Source organism: Rutidosis leptorrhynchoides, chromosome 4 (genome assembly GCF_046630445.1).
Source record: "Rutidosis leptorrhynchoides isolate AG116_Rl617_1_P2 chromosome 4, CSIRO_AGI_Rlap_v1, whole genome shotgun sequence".
Classification (NCBI taxonomy): Eukaryota; Viridiplantae; Streptophyta; class Magnoliopsida; order Asterales; family Asteraceae; genus Rutidosis; species Rutidosis leptorrhynchoides.
This window is the reverse complement of record NC_092336.1, coordinates 312,367,662-312,382,963: the sequence shown is the minus strand read 5'-3', so window position 1 is coordinate 312,382,963 and position 15,302 is coordinate 312,367,662. Positions and strand designations below refer to the sequence as shown.

At 29.6% G+C, this 15,302-nt stretch overlaps 2 long non-coding RNA genes across 2 annotated transcripts; both read left to right on the top strand.

The window, feature by feature from the left end:
- Positions 1-11,836: 11,836 nt before the first annotated feature.
- On the top strand, positions 11,837-13,170 carry LOC139904520 (uncharacterized). The gene is made up of 3 exons (XR_011778848.1): positions 11,837-12,026; positions 12,147-12,317; positions 13,037-13,170. It is a non-coding gene; the product is annotated as an uncharacterized lncRNA (long non-coding RNA).
- A 799-nt stretch (positions 13,171-13,969) lies between these two features.
- LOC139845555 (uncharacterized) lies at positions 13,970-15,047 on the top strand. Its single transcript, XR_011758387.1, has 3 exons — positions 13,970-14,045; positions 14,698-14,750; positions 14,829-15,047. It is a non-coding gene; the product is annotated as an uncharacterized lncRNA (long non-coding RNA).
- Positions 15,048-15,302: the final 255 nt, after the last annotated feature.

Below are 15,302 nucleotides of genomic sequence, written 5' to 3'. Positions count from 1 at the left end.
AAGGAAGATTTACATTTATCTATTTAAACATATCCAAGAATTTGGATTGCTCGGCTTCAAGTTTCTCTTTCTTCATTTTACTCGGGTAAGGAAGTGGTGGTTGGTATGGTTTAACATAAGATTTAACCTTAACTGTGTTATCTTCATTAACCTTTTCAACTACCGGTTCTTTTTCCTTATCTTGATTAGGTTGTGGTTCTTGTAGAGTAGGAATAGCTTCATCAGAAGTTACAGGTATTTCAGGTGGTTTAAGTGTTGTACCACTTCTTGTGGTAATGGCTTTAGCTGTTTCATTCCGGGGGTTAGCATTTGTATCACTAGGTAGACTTCCCGGTTTTCTTTCACCTATTAACCTTGCTAGGTTACTTACTTCTTGTTCCAGATTTTGAATAGAAGCTTGTTGATTTCTGAATGCTTGAGCATTTTGTTCATTAGTTTGTTTCTGAGATGTGAAAAATTGCGTTTGAGTTTCAACTAGCTTCGTCATCATATCTTCTAAATTTGGCTTTTTATCATCGGTTTGTTGTGGTGGTTTGTTTTGAAAATTAGATCTTTGCTGATTGTAATTATTATTGGATACTTGTTGATTGCTAGGACCTTGTTGGTTGTTGTATGGAATATTTCGGTTATAATTCTGGTTTTGATTGTAAATCGGTCTTGGCGGTTGATAATTATTCTGATAATTATTTCCAGGCCTTTGGTTTATGTATGAAATATTCTCTCTTTGTTCCATTGTTAATTCAATACTGAGACAATCTTTTGTCAAATGTGGTCCTCCACACTGCTCATAACTAATTCGTATTGAGTGAATATCTTTAGTCATCTTTTCCATTCGTCTCTCGACAGCATCTATCTTTGCGGAAATGGAATCTAAGTCATGGCTAGAATCAGCTCTAGCTGCTTTAGATGATCTAACGATATCTTTTTCTTGGTGCCACTCATGTGAGTGGGAAGCAGTGTTATCAATAATTTTGTAAGCATCAGTTTCGGTTTTCTTCATAATAGAACCACCAGCTGCTATATCTATGTCTTTCCTTGTAGTGATGTCGCATCCTTGGTAAAATATTTGTACTATTTGACAGGTGTCTAAACCATGTTGCGGACATCCTCTTAATAACTTTCCATATCTAGTCCATGCCTCATATAGAGTTTCATTTGGTTTCTATGTGAACGTAACAATTTCTGCTTGAAGTCTTACGGCTTTAGATGCCGGAAAGAATTGTTTAAGAAATTTTTCAACTAAAACATCCCATGTATCGATCGCCCCTTCAGGTAACGATTCCAACCAATCTTTGGCTTCTCCCTTTAAAGTCCAGGGAAATAACATGAGATATATCTGTTCATCCTCCACTTCTCGGATTTTAAATAGTGTGCAGGTCCTATTAAAGGTAAGTAAATGTTCATTTGGATCTTCCTTCAGCGCACCACTAAATTGGCATTGATTAGTCACCATGTGTAGAATTTGTCCTTTGATTTCATAATCTGGCGCATTAATGTCTGGATGAGTAATTGCGTGACCTTGGCCAGTGCGTTTAGCTCTCATTCGGTCTTCCATACTTAAAGGTTCCAGATTCTCCATAATTGAACTTGTTGAATCGGAATCACTAGAGGATTCTGATTTAATGGTTCGTTCCTCAACAATCTCTGTTTGAATGATTGGTGGTTCCGGAGGAAAGTTTAGTGGTTCAGGATCTACGAATCGTTCCTGAATATTCTCCGGATTCTCAATTGTGAGGTCGGGTTCAAAAAATGGATTATCGGAAATTTGAACTGGAGTATTTGGTCGACTGGATGACGATTCTAAAGAAAAATCAACGGCGGTAATATTTGCTAAATGTCTTGATCTAGTTACAGGTGGTGAACGTACAAAAGGTGGTGAACGTCTTGCTCGGTGCATTCACTGAATATCCTATTAGTTTTTTAAAAGGTAAGAAAAATTATAATAAGTTATCCAATCAATAGACTTTTCTGATTTTGCCCACGTTTCGAATAGCCAAAAGATGCAGCAGAGGGGCAGGATTCGTTTGGTCTCAATATAATTAAGGACTGTTTGGCTCCAATAACCCGGTCCACGTACAAATCCAACTATTACTACGAACCAGAAAATTTTAATGTCTATCAATTTAACCACTTAAAATAAATTTTCGTAATTTTAAGAAATTTAGATAAGAAGTAGAATAAAAATCTATGTCCTAAAACTAGAATAGCGAGAAATAAGAAAGAAAAAGAGTTCGTCGAAAAAGGTCGAAAAAGAAAAATGGTTGAAAAATAAAAGGTGACGGAAAAATAAAAGAAACTTATAAAACTTAAAAATACTTGACTAACCTAACCTTATTACTACAACTAACTTAAAATTATAATCGCAAATTGAGATTACTAATTGGAATGATAATTGATACATAGGTAAAAGTCGTCTAAAAATATTAAAGCTTACAGGAAAAACTAAATCCCAAATGGAAATAACTTAAAAAGAAACTAAAACTTAAAAAGGCGTCGCAAAATTCTAAAGTACCTAAATCTTAGTCTAAAGAAAAAGCACTTAAGGAATTCTACGGCAAAGCCTAAAAATCTAGAAGTAAAAATAACTTTGGCAAAAACAAAGTTTAAAACTAAATATGAGCGAAAAATACAAATATTACGCTAAAACAATTAAAAATGGATAAAATATAAAAATATACAAAAAGTTGTAAAAAGTATAATTTTTTATAAAAATATTATTTTTATATTATTTATTTTATAAAACTATTAATTTTACAATTTAATTAAACTAATTTAACTAAAATATAAATTAAATAAAAAGTAAAGCTTTAAAATAAAACTAATTATAATAATAATAATAATTAGGGTTAATAATTATAATAATTAATAATTACCCGTAATAAATGCAGAATTAGGGTTCTGTCGCGTGTCAGAGTATCTCCGCGACTTGCGGTATTTCAAGCAGTAAACCCCGCGAGTCGCGGGGTTTCAAAATTCAACCCTGGAACAGTTTAAAACTGACGCGTTTTTTTTTATTTTATATTTTCTGTTTTATATTTTATGTTTATATCAAAATATTTGTATAATAAAAAAAACTTATATTTAAAAACTTAAATAAAAATAGAACTTCTTTATAAATTTAAAAATATCTTAAAAATAGATTTATATATATTAAATTTTTTTATTTTTTCGGTTTTTTTATGTTTTAAATAAAAACAAAATACTTAAATAAAACTTATATAAAAATAAAGAAACTTTATAAAACTTAAATATTTAACAAAATCTTAAAAATACTTATATTTTTGTTTTTCTTTTTATATTTTCGAATATTTAAAACGTATTTTTATAAAAACGAATTTTAATAAAAGTAAACTAAAAATCTTTTTTTTTTTATATTAGCGTTGCGCTTTCGGCTTTTAAGAGATTCCCCGGCAGCGGCGCCAAAAAATACTTGATGTTTTAGCAGAGTAGTATATAAAATAGCTTATATTTTTACAGGAAATACTATTAAATACGATACAATTTTACACAAGATATTTATTTATTTATAAAATGGATATACTTAAACCTTGCTACAACACTTATAGGCAGTGTACCTAATCGTACAGTAGTGTAGTTTTTAGTAAGTCCGGTTCGTTCCACAGGAAAATCTTTAAACAAAGCTTAACGCTATATTAGTTTACTTTTATAAAAATACAAATATATATATAAGTAATATTATTATTATAAAGGGGGGTTTTTACCGTTTAATGACCGGGTTGTCGATTTTAAAATTTTAGTCGCAGTTAAAACCAAAATGTAAAATATTAAAAATAAATACAAGACTTAAATTAAAGCGTAACGTAAATAACAATAATGAAATTGTGAATAATAAAAGTGCGATAAAATAAACTTGCGATAATTAAAAAGTACGATAATTAAAAGTGCAATTAAATACAAAATAAAGGAAATTAAATATGAAATAAAAGAATTATGCTTATTTAAACTTCCGTAATCATGATGTTTGACGTGTTGATTTTAGTTTTATGCCCATGGGTTAATTGTCCTTTGTCCTGGATTATTTAATATGTCCATACGGATTTGTCCATAATAGTCCATCAGTCATAAATATAAAGAGCGAAAGCCTTCGTCAAATTATTCTTATTCCCGAAGTCAAATATTCCAACTAATTGGGGATTCGAATTGTAACAAGGTTTTAATACTTTGTTTAATGAATACACCAGGTTATCGACTGCGTGTAAACCAAGGTTTTACTACTTTGTTAACAATTACACCAATTACCCTTGAATGTAATTCACTCCTGTTTCAACAAGTCTATTAACTATTAATCCAGTTCCGTATCCGGTAAAATGAATAATTATTAGTATTTATAGATATCCCGCCCACCGTACCCAGTCCAGCGTATGTGGTTATATATAAATACGTCGAATTATAAGTTTGTATATTAAATTAACAAGGTATTGTTTAATTAATATAAAACCCATTAATAACCCATAGTCTAATTTCCACAAGTGTCGTTCTTTTATCCAAACCCCAATTATGGTACAAAGCCCAATTACCCAATTTTAGTAATTAGCCCAACATCATGATTACTTCGTTTAAATAAGCATAATAATAACTTAACTACGAGACATTAATGTAAAAAGGTTGAACATAACTTACAATGATTAAAAATAGCGTAGCGTTACACGGAGAGAATTTCGACTTACACCCTTACAACATTCGCTAACATACCCTTATTATTAGGATTAAAATTAAAATTAAAATTAAAATATAAATTATAAATATATATTACGTATATATTGAGAGAAGAAGGAAAAAAAGATGATTTTTTGCGATCAGAATTCGTTTGCTTTTATAGGGATTTTCAGAGTTTGGGGCTCCGCGACTCACGGCCTATTTTGCCTTCAAACTCCGCGAGTCGCGGAGTTTACTTTCACAGCTCACACAAGTTTGGCTCTTTGTTTACCGACGGTTTTATAAATAAATATAATATATTAAATAATTATAAGAATTATTTAAATATTATATTATATTTATGTGCATAGTTGACTTGTAATTTTTAGTCCGTTGCGTCGAGCGTTGAGAGTTGACTCATGTCCCGGTTCCGGATTTTCGAACGTCCTTGCGTACAATTTAATATCTTGTACTTTGCGTTTTGAATCTTGTACTCTTGTAATTTCGAGACGTTTCTTGTCAATAATTGGAACCTTTTTTATTGTCTTTTGTACTTTTGAGCTTTTTGGTCGTTTGCGTCTTCAATTCGTCGAATCTGTCTTTTGTCTTCACCTTTTATTATTTAAACGAATATCACTTGTAAATAGAACAATTGCAACTAAAAGCTTGTCTTTCTTGAGGAATAATGCTATGAAATATATGTTCGTTTTTAGCATTATCACGTGTCTAGACTAAGAATAATGAGCAGGTAATTTCCTAAGGATGATAAGCAGATGATTTTTGACAAAAATGATAAGCAAAACTTTTGACATGCAGACACGGTCGAAGTCCAGACTCACTAATGCATCCTAAAGACTATTAGTTAGACACACTAATGCAAGACCTGGTTCGCTAAGACCACCGCTCTGATACCAACTTTAACAACCCGTCCTAATCCTCCTGGACGAAGTCATCAACATTTGGTCCCATTGCGATGATCGAGTCCAAGTAATGTCCTTTACATGAGCTAATGCACAGCGGAAGACTTAATTCGTACCTGAGAATAACATGCTTTAAAACGTCAACATAAAGTTGGTGAGATATAGGTTTGATGCTAGCAGCATTATAACTATGGACCACAAGATTTCATATAGATAAAGATAATTAAAAAAAAAAATATTCTAAATTGTTGAGCACTTGATAACCATACTTAACATTTAATCAACGTCGCATATTCCCTTTATTATGAAATCTTACTACACCGTACCAAGTGTAGTCACCGAAACGAAGTACTGTGCAACCGTTGAATACTGGTCGTCCAGTCCGGCTGGGGTTGTCAGGCCCGATAGATCTATCAACAGGATTCGCGTTTACAATGCCTCATGTAAATATTAGTTACCAAGTTACAGGGAAGTATGCCAGTGGTACAACTCAACGTAGAATATATATTTTTAATCACTTGTGTCCATAACGTAAATCATAAAATGCATGTATTCTCATCCCGAAATATTTAGAGTTTAAAAGTGGGACTATATACTCACCATACTGTATTTTGTAGTAAAAATACATATAACATCATTTAACATGTGCAAGGTTGGCCTTCGATTCACGAACCTAAATTAATTATATATTTTTATATATTGGTTAATATCTATTTAACAATTAAGGTCAAATCTTAGTGTACCACAATCCTAATGCTCGAGACTAATATGCAACAGTTAACAAAAATGAATTTGACTCAAAATGATTTCCAAAATTTACACATGATTAAATATCGTCATTTTATATTTTTAAATATTTTTACAAAATTTATTAGCGTAAATAATAATATAATTCATTTATTAATAAATAAAACTTTATATAAAAATATATTAAAATGATAAGTTAATATTTTATAATAATAATAATATTTCCATAAAAAATAATACTTTTAATAAAAATGATAATTTTAATGTTAATGATAATAATTTGATAATTTTAATAATAATAATAACGATCAAAATAATAATTTGATAGTTTTTGATAAAAATATTAATTATTTTTAATTATTAATAATAATAATCATAATAACAATAATGATAATAATCAAATAATAATAACGATGATTTTAACGACGTCGTAATAATAAAAATAATCATTTTAATAATTAATACAAAAATTCAATTGACTATAACTTCTAATCCGTCCGTCGAATCCATTCGATATCTAAATGAAAAGTTTATAGTTTTTCGCCACCTTTCCAAGAACATGCATATCATATACCTTATCTCAACCACAGGAGTAAATAATTCAGATTCTACCCTAAAACATATTTTGACAAAATTTAAACATACCAGCATGCATGATCCTAAATTCTCGAGCACTAGTCAGGGATACACTAATAATATATAAAAGTTAAGTTTTGAGTGCTCACGTATCAATATTGAGATTCAATATTGCAGAAAAGTATATAGATGCAACGGAGATGATAAACACTAGTTTGACTCATGAGCAAAACCCCCGAACATTACCCATAACCTCCATAGCTATAACCCATAATCTAGCTCAATCACTCCCACTCATGAAACCATTTTTGAAAACATTTGGGCAGAACCCCGTCGTAGTATTTTATGTATAATACTAATAATTTTTCTCAAAATAATACTAATACTAGTAATATTAGGATTAATATTAATAATCTTGATAATCTTAATTAATAATAATAATAAAAAAAATATTTTTAATTTATTTATTTATGTAAGTATACGGAGTAATATAAGAAAGAAGAAGTAGGAAAAAAAAAGTGTGAAAGTAAGAGGCCAGATCCAGCGAATTTATGTTGTCCACTTTTTAGGTCGGCAAACATTACGCGTTTCGCGTAGATGGGTACGCGATTAGCGTAAGGTATATTCACGAAAGTTGTAGATTTTTGAGTTACGGTCGTCTGGACACCAGGATCACCCTTTTTCGAGTCAGTATGAATTAGTTATGATTTTTCTCGTGCAAGTGCGCAGGTTTAGTGATTCCCAACATTTTAACTTACAATCTGTGATGAAATGTTGTAGTCTTTTGGTGCTCATTAGAAATCTTTATTTTATCTTTATTTTTTTTATATCATTGAAAATCCATAAAAGTATTTTATAATCAAATTCTATTATATCAAAAAAAATTTGTTCGTACTAAATTGAATATAATTTAGTTTTTCCAGGATTAGTTATATTCAAAATCATTCTTTTAAAGGTTTCATCTATATCATAAAACGTTTTCAATATTAAGAAAACTAAATAATTAACCTATCAAGTGACACAAGTCAATCATTGCAAGGTACGCTTTTGATAATTAAACAAGACTCTCCGCTAACCTCTGTCTAATCCTCAATAATAACACTTTTGTTCTTACACGGAATCACTTTACCAAATATTCCGAATACCGTTAAAAGTAAGGGTTTCCTAATTCAAAGTGGACCTTATGACAAAGACGCATAATCCTAACTCAATGTATCTGATAATTCAATCGAATAATATTATCTTTTAATCACATTGATAACTATAATAAACTTATAGTGAAATAAAATACGTTTATGTACAGTATTATATATAATACACATGATTGTTCGTGAATCGTCAGACATGGTCAAAGGGTAACGAATTTCATGAATATAGATTTCAAGGTTTTCGAGACTCAATATTACAGATTTTGCTTATCGTGTCGGATACATATAAAGATTAAGGTTTAAATTTGGTTGGAAATTTTCGGGTCATTACAGATGGGAATATTCTTATATATGCATCTTGTTAATGTCGGTTACCAGGTGTTCACCATATGAATGATTTTTATCTCTATGTATGGGATGTGTATTGAAATATGAAATCTTGTGGTCTATTGTTACGATTTGATATATATAGGTTAAACCTATAACTCGCCAACATTTTTGTTGACGTTTAAAGCATGTTTATTCTCAGGTGAATACTAAGAGCTTCCGCTGTTGCATACTAAAATAAGGACAAGATTTGGAGTCCATGTTTGTATGATATTGTGTAAAAATTGCATTCAAGAAACTGATTTCGATGTAACATATTTGTATTGTAAACCATTATGTAATGGTCGTGTGTAAACAGGATATTTTAGATTATCATTATTTGATAATCTACATAAAGCTTTTTGAACCTTTATTTATGAAATAAAGGTTATGGTTTGTTTTAAAAATTAATGCAGTCTTTGAAAAATGTCTCATATAGAGGTCAAAACCTCGCAACGAAATCAATTAATATGGAACGTTTTTAATCAATAAGAACGGGACATTTCAAGTTTAAATTTGGTCGAAAATTTCCGGGTCGTCACAAACGCAAGACCTGGTTCACTAAGACCACCACTCTGATACCACTTGTGGCGACCCGTCCTAATCCATAAGGACGAATACAATAACATATGATTCCATTGCGAGGAATTTGACCTATATATGATAAGTTTTACAAACATTGCATTCGTTTTTAAAAGACAACTTTCATTACAATGATAGTTGACAAATATGCATACCAATTCATAATATATTCAAACTATAAATGACTTAATCTGTCATTTACTTAATAATAATCTTTTTGAACTCGATCGACTCGAATGCAACGTCTTTTGAAATATGCCATGAATGACACCAAGAAATATCTTTAAAATGAGCAAATGCACAGCGGAAGATTTCTTTAATACCTGAGAATAAACATGCTTAAAAGTGTCAACCAATGGTTGGTGAGTTTATTAGTTTAACAATCATTTCCATAATTTTAATAGACCAAAAGATTTCTAAATATTTAATCGTACACATAACCTGTGTACAAAAATCATTCATATAGTGAACACCTGATAACCCATATTAACAAAATGCATCAAAAATATCCCCAAGGATAAACAGAACCACTCGTCTGTAGAGTATAGATCGATAGAACCACTCGTCTGAAGAGAATAGATCGACAGAACCACTCGTCTGTAGAGAACAGAACCACTCGTCTGTTAGAGAATTTATCTATCTTAAGTAATGAATTTACCTAATTCTTATGTTACCAAACTACTAGGGTTGATATCTGGTATAATAATCCAACTATAGAATGTAGTTTCAAGTACTCGTGTCTATTTTGTAAAACATTTATAAAAGCAGCGCATGTATTCTCAGCCCAAAAATATATATAAAAAGGGAATAATGAAACTCACTTTAGCAGCAGATACGGCGTTTTACAGGGAGCTGACCGAAACTCGAAATGCAAGTAACCGTAGATGTCAACCTAGAGACATATGTCGGTCAATAAATGTCTAACAATTTAGGTCAAGTCGTAGTGTATCACAATCCTATTGCTCGAGACCCATATGCAAAAGTCAACAAAAGTCAACTTGACTCAAAATGACTTCCAAAATCTGTACATGTTTATTATATAATTTAAATATAGTCGTTTTATATATTTAAATATATTAATCAGATTTTATTAGAGTAAATAATACAAGTCATTTTATTAATAAAAAAATTTATATTAAAATTTATATATGATAAAAATATACTTTTATATATCTTAAGTAATGAAATTTATAAAGTTCACTTAATATCATAAAAATATAGTGGTATGTATTATTAATGTATTTATATTACGTGTGGTAAAAATATCTTTGTGTCACATATTTATTTGATAAAATAATAATGATAATAATAATAATAGTAAAAGTTGTATTATTTTGTAATAATAATAATAATTATTCTACTGATAATAATAATAACCATATTTATATTTATATTTATTAATGATGATATTAATTATAATAAGATAATAATTCTAATTATGATAATTTTAATAAGAATGATACTTTTTAATAATAACTGTAATAATAATAATATTTTATATAAAAATAATAATTCTATTCAAAATGATAATTTTTAATAATAATACTACTAAAATGATAATAATGATATTTTATAATAACAATGGTATTTCTATTAAAAATGATAATTTTAATAAAAATGGTAGTTTTAATATTAATGATACTTTTAATAGTACTAATAATGATAAAAAATAATAAAAACGATATTTTTCTCTTAAATCAATATGTTACAATATTTTAATTTCATCATGATACGTATACTCATTATTTCTTAATCGATTTGTTTAATAGCTTTTAGTCCTCTTTTATATCGCATTCATAATAATGTTAATAATAGTAATCATAATAGTTAGATGATACTAATATTAGTTTTAATGATAATGATACTAATAATAATAACGATAGTAATAATAATAACAATGACAATTTTTAATGATAATACTTATATTAATAACGATAATGATAATAATAATAATAATAATAATAATAATAATAATAATAATAATAATAATAATAATAATAATAATAATAATAATAATAATAATAATAATAATAATAATAATCTATACTATACATTAAAAGAAAAGACTTATTGAGTTATATTAAAACATTAACTTCTAATCTACACCATTGAATCCTAAAAAAGACAACCATTACCCTTACTTCATCACCATTGGATCTAATTATAAGCTTATAACTATTTTCAATACCCACTTTTTCTTAAATACCCTTCAATAAACAACACGGGCAAGAGTTCTGCATCACAAACACCCGTTCATTATTTATTACACACACAAACTCAACATTTGGGTTATGCGCTTTCTTTTTCGCCTAATCGACGATTCGGCAAGGTTAATTCATCAATAAATTGATCGCATATGTCACTTCATCTATTTCGCCGATGCTAAGTCTGATTCAAATTTGCGGGTTGAACGATATGAACACGGTATTCTTTATTGATCGATTAATAACTCAGTATAGTCATTTGGGATTTTACGATGGTCTACACATAATGAATTGAATCGTAATATATTCCATTGAATCGTAATCTGACATTTTTTGTTCTGCTATTTATGCCGATTAATTTTAATCGTAATATATTCAATTGAATCCAAATCTGAATCGAAATCTGATAATTTTTTTACGCTCTGTTTTTGGCTATTAAATTGAGAGTTTTTGAACTACTATTTTTTGCTACTCAATTTAACCTCAATTGAGGTATGAATATGAATAATTTTTACATATCATATCACTGGATTATGTTTTTACAAATGTTATCCGATACTGACTTGATTCAACTACTGTATTTACAAATGTATACTGAATACTGTATTTACAAGTATATGCATTTGTGTACAAACACTTGGTGATAACATTTGACCCAGATTTCGACTTGTAGATAAAACATAACTTGAATCAATTCAACAGATATGTAACAGAGTCTAAATAGAGTGACGGTTTGGATTACAGTACTTGAATCAATTCAACAGATATGTTATAGAGATTTCAATATAACGGTTTGGATTACAGTACTTGATTTGAATTAGATTCAGGTCTGTTGTTTATGGGTTTGATTCATTGTGGTCATTAAAATAATGGTTTTTCATCTTTTTGATATCATTTCTATATGTTGTTCTAATGGCAATTGTAATTGTGATCCTTTTACATTTCAGTGGGTATGATTCTTGCATCAGAGGGAACTAATGATAGTATGTTCGGAATATTGCGATTAACATATTCACCAGATATAGTCACCCATAAACCTTGAAGATGAAGAAGGTATCTATCATGAACTAAAAGCAGCTCTCTATTTACAGTATTTGAGCGTTCGTTGAAATTAAATTGTAAGCCTTTAAATCTCTTAATTTTCTTTAAAGTTATAATTTTGATGTGATTTACTTATTATTTGTTGTAATATGATTTAGAGTTAGTTTTGATATGATTTTATAATTAATCATGATTTGCTTTACTATCAGTTTTTAAGTGATTTAATAATATTTTTTTTTTTAAGTAAGAGTTTGTTGGTAGAGTCTTTTAGTTTGTATCATAAAAATCACTAGCCTAAAACACCAAAATTGATGTATATATTAAGTAGCCATATCCACTTTCAAGGTAGATATCCAAAAATCACTTACATGTCGCATTTGATATATAGTTGACATTTAATGATGTCCTGAATGCATATAGTTCAAGGCTTTTCACGATATTGGTAGGTGTTGATATTAACTATGGTTTAATGTGTTGCTATCGAAGTAGAGAAACACCATTCAGGTATATGTTGTTTGTTTTACATACAAGTTCCATGATGACAGCTATTAGTTCAATGACAAACTGGCACTCAGATTAAGTGGATATGCGAACCCTTTTGTATAATCTTTGTAGTTTAATTACTTGTATTAATTTGGTGTCTTTTTAATATACAAGCTGGTGATTGACATGTTATTTAATTAGTTTACTCATTTGGTGTTTTTTTAATATTAATATATGGCATGTTACGTTGCAATTTCGACATAATTCATGGTTCAATGTATTGTCACTATAACGAGCTTCTGTTTTGGTACAGGTATTGAAAGGGAATACAAGATTTTCTTGCAGGGTTCGACCTTTATTGGTTGATGATGCTGCTGACGCTGAAACAAAGGTTGTTACTTTTCCTACGTCAATAGAAAATCTTGGTCGAGGCGTTGAACTAATGCAACAAGGTACTATAAAAATTTATCATTTTGGGCAGAATTGACTTTCTTGACCATTTTAGTACTCTTATATGTAACATTTGTTTTGCTCTTTAAAAGGGCAAAAGCATTCTTTCGTGTTTGATAAGGTGTTCTTGCATGAATCATCACAACAAAAGGTGTTTCTGGAGGTCTCACAGCTTGTGCAAAGTGCTTTGATTTGTTATAAGGTAATTCATGATGCTAACTATCTCATAACAAAATATGGAACAAAAAATGATATGAGTTTGGGTTGAAAAAAACGTTTTTAGTTCAGTCAAATGGGTCAAGAGTTGATCTACATGTTTTCCTAGGATTTTCTAAATAAATAATGAGTTGGTTATGTTTACTAGAACCCAACTATTGCATAACAATGTAAATCTTCAACTAAAACGATATAAAATGTAGTAAAATTCTAGCACGATAATACTTTAGGCGACTTTTAGCCCATTTTACCTATTTGGATAATAAAAGATATGTTATAAACCCAAAATCTTATAACAAAGGAATTCGACAGATTGGTTATTTTAACCCTTTATGCAATTAGTTAATTCTGTTATATTTACGGGTTGCAAATGGGTAAAATCTCATTGGAAATGGGCGAATGGGTTGAACTTGAAAGTAACCTAAAAGGGGTTATAGATGCTTATAAACTGATTAAATAGTTTTAATACAAAAAAGTTTTAGGCTTTCTTTAATTAATTTACGTGATCACTTTTGAAACTTCACTTATTAATGAAGCTCAAGAAAAAGACTAAAATGTTGTTGTGAACCTGCAGGGTATCGAATGTTATTGGGCTTCTGTTTGGTATAATGGTGGCAGATTATTAACGTGTACCACCAAATGTGACTGATTTTTGTGTAAGTAAATTTTTTCACTACTATAATATGAGGAGTGGGTGTTGTCTAAGATTAGTTGCTTTGACTGTAAGAGCACTGGGAGTGGTGACTGAGGTCACTTGACATGTCAGGCGTGACTTGATGAGTCATAAAAAGTGGGGAGTGGTGACCTATGTCAGTTAGTGTGTTAGTTAGTGTGTTAAAAAATATTTTATTATATTTAATAAATTATCCCTTTGAAAAAAAAAAGCAAAAAAAAAAAATGGGTAACCTCCGTCGCCTACACGACTGACATGGGGGACGAGAGTGTGCGACGGACTTGGGTAGTGACAAACTAACTGACTTGGTGTGGAACGGAGGGGGGACGGAGGTCCACTCCCACTACTCTAAGTTGCATCATTAATCATTTTTGGTGTCATTTCAGGTTATTACTCCAATACTTTACTTCCGTGCTATGTGTTTATTACGATAATCAATGTATGTATTTTAATTGTTTAAGAATTGTGAATCGAAAATCAAATTGGAAACAACTACCAAAAATTAGGTTTATATAGGTAGAGGTATTTGCAATCAGTTATACAATTCATAATCCTTATTACAGTTTTACAATGAGTTTGTGATGCGAAGAAATGTCTTACTCTTTATTTACTTCTTTTTTTATTTTATTGTTTAGTTCATAATGGTCTTTGAGAAGTTCATCTTCAAGGAAGCGGCCACCTCTGAGGTGTAAGTGGTCTCAGTTATCATTATTAATATTTTTAATCATAATATAAATGTTTATGTTTCATGATGCAACTTTTACAGGAAAGCAATAAGAATGAACAAAATGACCAACAAAAGGTTAATGGAGCCTTCTTTAACAATAAGAAAAAGGGTATATAAACTGACCTTTTTTATTCCTCTGACGAATATAATTCCTTTTTCCATTTTTGGTGCTAATTTCATTTTATGTATTTATTTTCAATTTGCATCTTCAACGCCGGATGAACATTGCTGAACTAAAGCAGATAAGTACAAGACCAGATGTAGTTTTCCTTATGTTGCTTCATTCTTTTTAACTATCTTCTTTTAGAAATAGCATATCTTTAACTGTTTAGGCACTAACTAATATATGAATAATACAGTGAATATTCAGAAGTTCATCACTTAAAAAGCTGGTTTTTTAATTTTTAGTTGATTTTGGTACCTAATGTCAACATTGTGTTACTTTAATTCAGTTGATGGCCATATCTTATTTTGACAAGTGTTGAAATCACCAAGTATGTTGATTAGACAACT